Source organism: Penaeus chinensis, chromosome 11, assembly GCF_019202785.1.
Source record: "Penaeus chinensis breed Huanghai No. 1 chromosome 11, ASM1920278v2, whole genome shotgun sequence".
NCBI lineage: Eukaryota > Metazoa > Arthropoda > Malacostraca > Decapoda > Penaeidae > Penaeus > Penaeus chinensis.
Window position 1 is genome coordinate 1,542,843 of NC_061829.1, and position 7,500 is coordinate 1,550,342.

The following is a 7,500-nucleotide window of genomic DNA, read 5'->3' on the forward strand; positions in this document are numbered from 1 at the left end:
GGGCGGGTGTGCCTGGGAGGAGAAGAGAGAGGTGGGAGGGTGAAGATGGGGAGATGTTGGTGGGGAGATGTTGGTGGGGAGATGTTGGTGGGGGGAATGGTTGGTGGGGGTAATGTTTCGGTGGCGGGAAGGGACATAGTTGGGGGGGGAATGTTGGTTGGGGAATGTTGTAGGGGTACATGGTGGTGGAAGGCTATTGTTGTGGGGGTATGTTGGTGGAATGTTGGTGGGGGATGGTTGGTGGAGGGAATGGTGTATTAGAATTGTTGATGGGTTAGAAGGGGTACTGATGGTATAGGGGATAGGGTGTGCGTGTTGCGTGACAGGGATATATTTAATATATTTTATGTACGATTTTGGGGCTGGTCAGCGGACAGCTGGTTTTGCTGGATTGTCGGTGTTTGGGACTGTTTGATGTTTGAGAAGAATTTGGTTTCGATTAACAGGTTCGTGGCGCTACCATATTTCTGTTTTTACATACAGTGGTTTATTTCTAACATATGGGGATATCCTGTAGGTACATGTGACTGAAGAAAAGAGAGTTCTATGGCAATCAAAAACATGGTAAATTGTATGTCCAGTTTTCGGACGTGACTAAATTCGAACCAAGTGAATGGCAGTCTCTTCTCAATATCGGTCGGACTCGGCACATCTTATCTCAAGAGGATAACTGCGAGGTAAGGCTTATTCTGAAGTTGGTGACGAATGGGATTGCATGCGGCAGCAACGGATATTGCAACAGGAGCTGGGGGATCGAGTTAGGGGATATAGATGGGATGGGGTTGGTGGTGGCTTGTGAGGGTTGGGTGTTGGGCTTTAAGGTCGTGCGTTGGGTATTACGATTAAGATTTTGGTGGGATGGTGTGAGGGATTAGAGTGTGAGTAGTGGACGCGGCAGTAGTAGATAGAGATCAGAAGATAGAGAACTAGTGAGCTATAGAGGATATGAGCGGCGAGAGGGAGAGAAGGGACAATCAAGACAAGCAGCAACAGATAGGGAGAGAGAAGCGGAGAGAGCGAGAAGAGATAGAGAGAGAGAGATGAGAGTTAGGAGAGAGAAGGTTTGGAGAGACCGAAGAGCAAGAGCGCAAGAGGGGACAAGAGAGGGAAGAAACAAGATTTAAAGAAAGAGAGAGGAGCAGGGGCCGTACGAGAGAGAAGAGGGAGAGAGAAGAGGAGAGAGAGAGAGAGTGATGAGAGAGCCAGAGGAGAGAGAGAGGGGGAAGGGAATAAAGACAGACATGAGAGAGAGGCGCGGCGCACGCGAGGTACGGTTGATTCGTCACCCAGAGCAGCGGATCTTCTCTCTCTCTCTCGCTCTCATCTCTATCTCTCTCGTTCTCTCTCTCTCTCTCTCTCTCTCTCTTCGCTTTTCTGTTCTCCCTCTATTTCTTTTCTTTTTTCTCTCTCTGTCTTTTCTGTCTTTGCTACCTCTCTTTCTTTCCATTTTCTCTGTTCTCCCTCTTTCTTTTCTCTGTTCTCCCTCTGTTTGCTTTATCTCTTTTACACTCTTGTCTTTCTATCTTGTCTCTCCTCTTTCTTTCTCTCTTTCTCTCTTTTCTCCATACCGTCTTTCTCTCTTTCTCCCTCTTTCTTTCTCATCTTCTCAATCTTTTTTTCTCGCTTTTCTCCATCTTTCGTTCTCCTTTCCTGCACCCCTTGGCTCTCTCTTTCTCCCCCCCCTCGATCTACTTTTCTCCTCCTTATCTCTCGCTGCTCTTTTCCCTCTCTCTCTCTCTCTTTCTATCATATCATCTCTCGTTCTCCTCTCTCCTCTCTCTTCTCTCTCTCTCTTCCTCACCTCTTTCGTGCCTCCCTCTCTTCTTTCTCCCCCCCTTCTCTACTCTCTTTCTCCCTCTCTCTCTCTCGTTCTCTCTTTTCTTCCCTCTTCTCTCTCTATCTTTCTACTCTCTCTCTCTCTCTTTTTCTCTCCTCTCTTCTCTTTCTTTCTCCCTCTCTTCTCTCTACTTTCTCACTCTCTATTTCTCCTCTCTCTTCTTCTCTTTTCTCCTACTCTCTTCTGCTTCTTCTTTCCTCCTCTCTTCTCTCTCTCTTTACTCCACTCTCTACTTCACTCTCTTTCTCCCTCTATCACTCTCTTTCTTTCTCCTCTTTCTTTCTCTCTTTCTCTGTCCCCCTCTCACCCCCCACCCCCTTCTCTCTCTTCCTCTTGCCTCTCCTACTTACTCTCTCCCTCCCTCTCGTCCGCCTCCCTTTCCTCTCTCTCTTCCTCTTCCTCCTCTTACTCTCTCCCTCCCTCTCTCCAAGTCCCTTTTCCCTCTCTCTCTCCTCTCCCTCAAACAACAACAGCAGCAAAATTCCTAACAACCTGCATCCTTGTTACAAGACTCCAACTTACAAAAGACGTTGACGCAGGTGTCCCAAGCGACGATCCTGCCGTCGGGCGAGAGCTTGGTAGCGCACCAGGGAGCCCTTTGACCGACCTGGACGCAGTCGAAGTACTTGTGGCCAGACACCGCGAAGGGGAACAGGCACGTGTCGCCCCTTAGCGTCAGGTCGGTCCTGCTGTAGCCTGGGGTGTGTGAACCGACAGGGAGAGGGAGAGAGGGTAGGAGGGGGAAGGAGGCGGAAGGGAGGAAAAGGGGTAGTTTAGGAGGGGGAAGGGGAGGAGGGAAGACATAAGGGTAGCGAGAGGAGAAAGGGATAGGCGGGGGGATCGGGGAGCAGGGAGAAAGGGTGGATGGGGAAGGGGAGAGGGAGGAAAGGGTAGGAGGGGGAAGGGGAGAGGGAGAAAGGGTGGCGGGGGATGGGGAGAGGGAGAAGGTATGGAGGAGGGAAGGGAGCTGGGGAAAGGGAGGAGGGGAAGGGGAGAGGGAGACAAAGGTGTAGGAGGGGAAGGGAGAGGGAGGGAAAGGGGTGGACGGGGGAAGGGGAGAGGGAGAAAAGGTAGGAGGGGGGAAGGGGATGAGGGAGAATGAGGGTAGGAGAGCGGAAAGAGGGGAGAGGGAACGGGTGGGAAGGGTGAGGAGAGGGGAAGGGGGAGAGGGAGGGGGAAGGGTGGAGGGGGGAGGGGAGAGGGGAGGGAAGGGTGGGTGGGGGAAGGGGAGAGGGAGGGAAGGGTGGGGAGGGCGGATAGGTGAGAGGGAGGGAAGGGTAGGAGGGGAAGGGCAGGAGGGCAGAAGAAATGGGTAGAGAGAGGAAGGGGAGAGGGAGGAAGGGTGGGAGGGGGAAGGGAACAAGGGAAGGGAAGGGTGGCGGAGGGTGGCAAGGGGGAGAGCGAGGGAAAAGGGGTGGGAGGGGGAAGAAGGCGGAAGAGGAGAAAGGAGTAGGAGGGGGAGGCGAAGGGGAGCAGGGAGAGGAAGGGGTGGGAGGGGATGAAAAAAAAAGGGGGAGAGGGAGAAAGAAAAGAAGGAGAAGAGAAGAGAAGAGAGAGAAGGAAGAAGAAGAAGAAGAGAAGAAGAAAGAAGAAGAAAAAGAAGAAGAAAAGAGGAAGAGAAGGAAGAAAAGAAGAGAAGAGAAAAGAGAAAAAGAAGAAGGAGAAGGAAAAGGAGCAGAAAGAAAAGGGAGAAGAGAGAAGGATTGTGAATGAAGAGAAAAAAAAAGAAAGAGAAGAAAGAAAAGAGAAAAAAGAAGAATGGAAAGAGAAGAAGGAGAAGAGAAGGAAAAAGAGAAAGAGAAAAGAGAGGATGAAGAAAGAGAAGGTTAGAAAAAGAAGAAAAGAATTAGGAAATAGAAAAAGAGAAAAAAGGGAAAAAAGGGAAAGATAGAAAGAAAAGAAAGAAAGGGGAAGAAAATGAAAAAAGAGAAGAAAGAAAAGAGAAAGAAGAAAGAAAGGGAAAAAAAAAGAGAGGAAGAATGAAAGAGAAAGAAGAAAAGAGAAGAAAGTGGAGGAAGAGGCGACGAAAGAAGAGGGGAGGAAAAGAAAAAGAAGATAGAAAGGGAAAGAGTTAAAAGAAAAAGAAAGAAAAGAAAAAGAGGAAAAAAGAGAAAGAGAGGGGAGAAAAAAAAGGGAAGGGAAAGAAGAAGGAGGAGAAAAAAGAGAGAAAAAGAAAAGAAAAAAAGGAAAGAGAAGAGAGAAAGAGGAAAAAAGAAATGGAGGAAGAAAGAAAGAAGAAAGAGAAATAGAAGAGCAAGAGGAGAGAAAGAAAAAGAAAAGAAAAGGGAGAAGAACGCCAGAAGATAAAAGAGGAAGTGAAAGAAAAGGTAATGGGAAGAGAAGAAAAAAAGATGAAGAGGACGAAAGAAAGGAAGAAAGGAAGAAAAAAAAAGGAAAAGAGGGGAGAAGAAGAAAAAAGAAAGAAGAAAGAAAACGAGAGAAAGAAAGAAGAAAGAAGAAGAAAAAAGAAGAAAGGAAGAAAAAAAGAAATGAAAAGAAGAGAAGAGAAAAGAAAGAAGACAAAACAGGAGAAGAGAAAGGAAAGAGGAGGAAGAGAAGAAAGAAAAGGAGAAAAGAAGAAAAAGGAAAAGGGAAAGAAGAAGGGAGAAGAAAAAGAAAAGAGAAAGAAAAGAGGAAAAAGAAAAGGGAAGAAGAAACGAAAAAATGGAAAAGAAAAAAGAAAGGAAGAAAGAAGAAGGAAAGTAAAAAGGAAGAGAAGAAAGGGGAGGAATGAGAGAGAAGGAAAAGAGAGAAAAAAAGAAGAAGAAAAAAAAGAGAAGAGAAGAGAGAAAGAAAAAAAAGGGTAAGAAAGAAGAAGGAAGAAGAAGAGAAGAAAGAGAAAGGATAAGAAGGAAGAGAAGAGAAAAAAGGAGAAGAAAGAGAGAAAAAGGGAAGAGAAGAAAAAGAGAAGAAAGGAAGGAAGAGAAAAAAAGGGAAAAGAGAAAAAAAGAAGGTAAAGAAGAAAGGAAGACAGAAAGGGAGAGGGAAGGGAGTGAAAGAAAAAGGAGAAGAGAAAGAGAAAGAAGGAAAAAAAGAGAGAAAAGGAAAGAAAAAGAAGAGAAGGAAGAGAGAAAGAGAAGGGAAAAAAGAAAAGCAAAAAACGAAAGGAGAAGAAAAAAAGAAAAAGAGGAAGAAAAAAGAAGAAGAGAAGAGAAGATAAAAGAAGAAGGAAGGAAGAAGTGAAAAAAGGAAAACGAAGAAAAAAGATGAAAAAGAGAAAGGAGAGAGAAGACAAAGAGGAAAAAAAAGAGGGGAAAAAGTGAAGGAAAGAAAAAAGAAAAAAAAGGAGAGAGAGAAGAAGAAAAGAAGAAGAGAAAGAGAAAAGGGGGAAGAAAGAAGAGAAAAAAGAAAAGAAGAAGGAAAGAGGAAGAAAGAGAAAAAGAAAGAGAAAGGGGAAAGAGAAAAGAAGAAGATAAGAAGAAAAAAGAGGAGAGAGAAAGAAAGGAAAAGGAACAGAGAGGAAAGAAGTGGAAAACGGGGAAAAGAGAAAGGAGGAAAGAAGAAAGAAGCAGGAGAAGAAGAGTAAAGAAGAAAGGGAGGAAAGAAGAAGGGAGGAAAGAGGAAGAAAGAAAGAAGAAAGAAGGAAAAGAAGAAAGAAGAGGAAAGGGGAGAAAATTGAGAGGAAGTAAGACGAAAGAAAGAAAGAGAAAAAAAATTTTTGAAAAGAAGGAAAGGGAAAAGGGAAAGGAAAGAGAAGAAGAAGAGGGAAAGGGAAAGGAAGAAGAAGAAGAGAGAAAAAGGAGAAAAAAAGAAAAGAAGAAAGGGTAAGAAAAAGAAAAAAAGAGAAGAAAGAGAAAGAAAGAAAGAAAAAAGAAAAGAGGAAGAGAAAGGGGGGAAGAGAGAAAGGAGAAAGAAGGAAGGAAGAGAGGAGGAAAGGAAAAGAAAGAAAAGAAAGAAGAAAAGAAAAGAAAAAGAAGGGGAGGGGAAAGAAAGAAGTGAAAAAAGGAGGGAAAAAAGAAGAAAAAAAGAAAAAGGGGAAGAGAAATGGGGAGGAAAAGAAGAAAGAAGAAGAAGAGAGAAGAGAGAAAGAGGAGAAATAAAAGGGAAGAAAGAGGTAAGAAAGAAGGAAAAAGGGAAAGGGGAAAAGAAATGAGAGAGTGAAGAAAAGAAAGGAAAGATAAGGAGAAAAGAAGGGCAATGAAGGGAAGAGAGAAAGGGGAGGAAAAGATAGAAGAAAAAAGAGAAGAAAGATAAAAGAAAGGAAAGGAAAGAAAGGAGAGAAAGAAAGGAAGGAAGAAGAGATAAAGAAGAAAGAGGAAGAAGCAGCGAAGAGGAGAAGGAAAGAAAAAAGGGGAAAGGAAAAAGAAAAAGGGGGGGGGGAAAGAGAGGAGAAAAGGGTAGGAGCTGTGAGAACGTGGTAGGGCGGGGGAAGGGGAGAGGGAGAAAGGGTAGGAGGGGGAAGGGGAGAGGGAGGGAAGGGTGGGGGAGAGGGAGGGAAGGGTGGGGGAGAAAAAGAATAGGCAGAAGAAGCAGAGAGAGGGGATAAGGAAGAGGAGAGAGAGAGAGGGAGAGAGAGAGAGAAACTTATCAATTACTAAACATGGAAATCTATTTGCATAGTGATAACAGTTATAACTGTACCAATTAATAAATAATAGGTTCAATCAAATATCTCGAGAGTATAAGAAAAGAATTTGCAAGTAAATCAACCAACCCCCATGAATAAAAACCCTACAAACCACACCAATCACCAAAAAAACTGAACTACAAAGAGAAAAAAAACCACCAACCACTGTCAATGAGAACAACATTGCCACCGCTGCCACCAAATGCAGGGCCTCGTCCGTGGCCTGTTGCTGGTGGACCGCCGACGGAGAGCAAGAGATGGTCGTGGTGGGGCCGTGGACGAGCACTCTTGCAGCTGGTAGACAGAAGAGATCTACTTGCACGTCTTGACCCTGCACGGTAGAAGCATGGTCGGTCTTGCTGCATCGGCTGACGGGTGAGGGCGAACGGAACCGAGTTTTAGCTACTTCACGTAAGAACGTCTGGCGTTCACTTGGAGTTTGATGCTTTTTTTTTTGGTTATTGAATCTTCTCTATTGTGCAGGTATTCCTCAGTAGTTATATCTGTTTTTGATAGTTGTTTTCTTTTAGGTTACTATTGGATTTCACTTCGGTGAGTTTATCGCCTAGTCTTTTAGTCGGATATCTTTCTATGTAACCGTTTAAAATTCATGTCTATTCTATTTATATAGTAAAACTTGTACTCGCAAATAATTTGTATTATATAGCTGTGGTTCATAATTTTATCAGTACCTAGTCGTATTTATCTAAGATATTTGGCCAGAGGAGAGAGATGGAGGATGGAGAAGAGAGAGATCTACGTGAAGGGAAAGAGAGGGAGGGTTCGAAGAGATGAGAGTGAGACGACGGGGAGAGACGTGAATCCGCGCATGCCCAATATAGTGATTGTTAGTCTCCAAACTAGTGTTCTAGAGCATCTGTGAGGACGATGACGTGAACTCGGGAAGTGACTTATTGTGTAGTGGAGTGTGAAGCTAAGAAGAGGAGACTGGAGAGAGCGGAAGAGAGGATGGCTAGAGAAGAGTTAGACGTGCAGAAGATTGAGAGTGAGGAGGTTGAGAGAGATGAGCTGAGACAACGTGAGAAAAAGGTGTTGAGAAGTGAGGATGAGTGAGCATGTGAGAAGTCGGTGACAG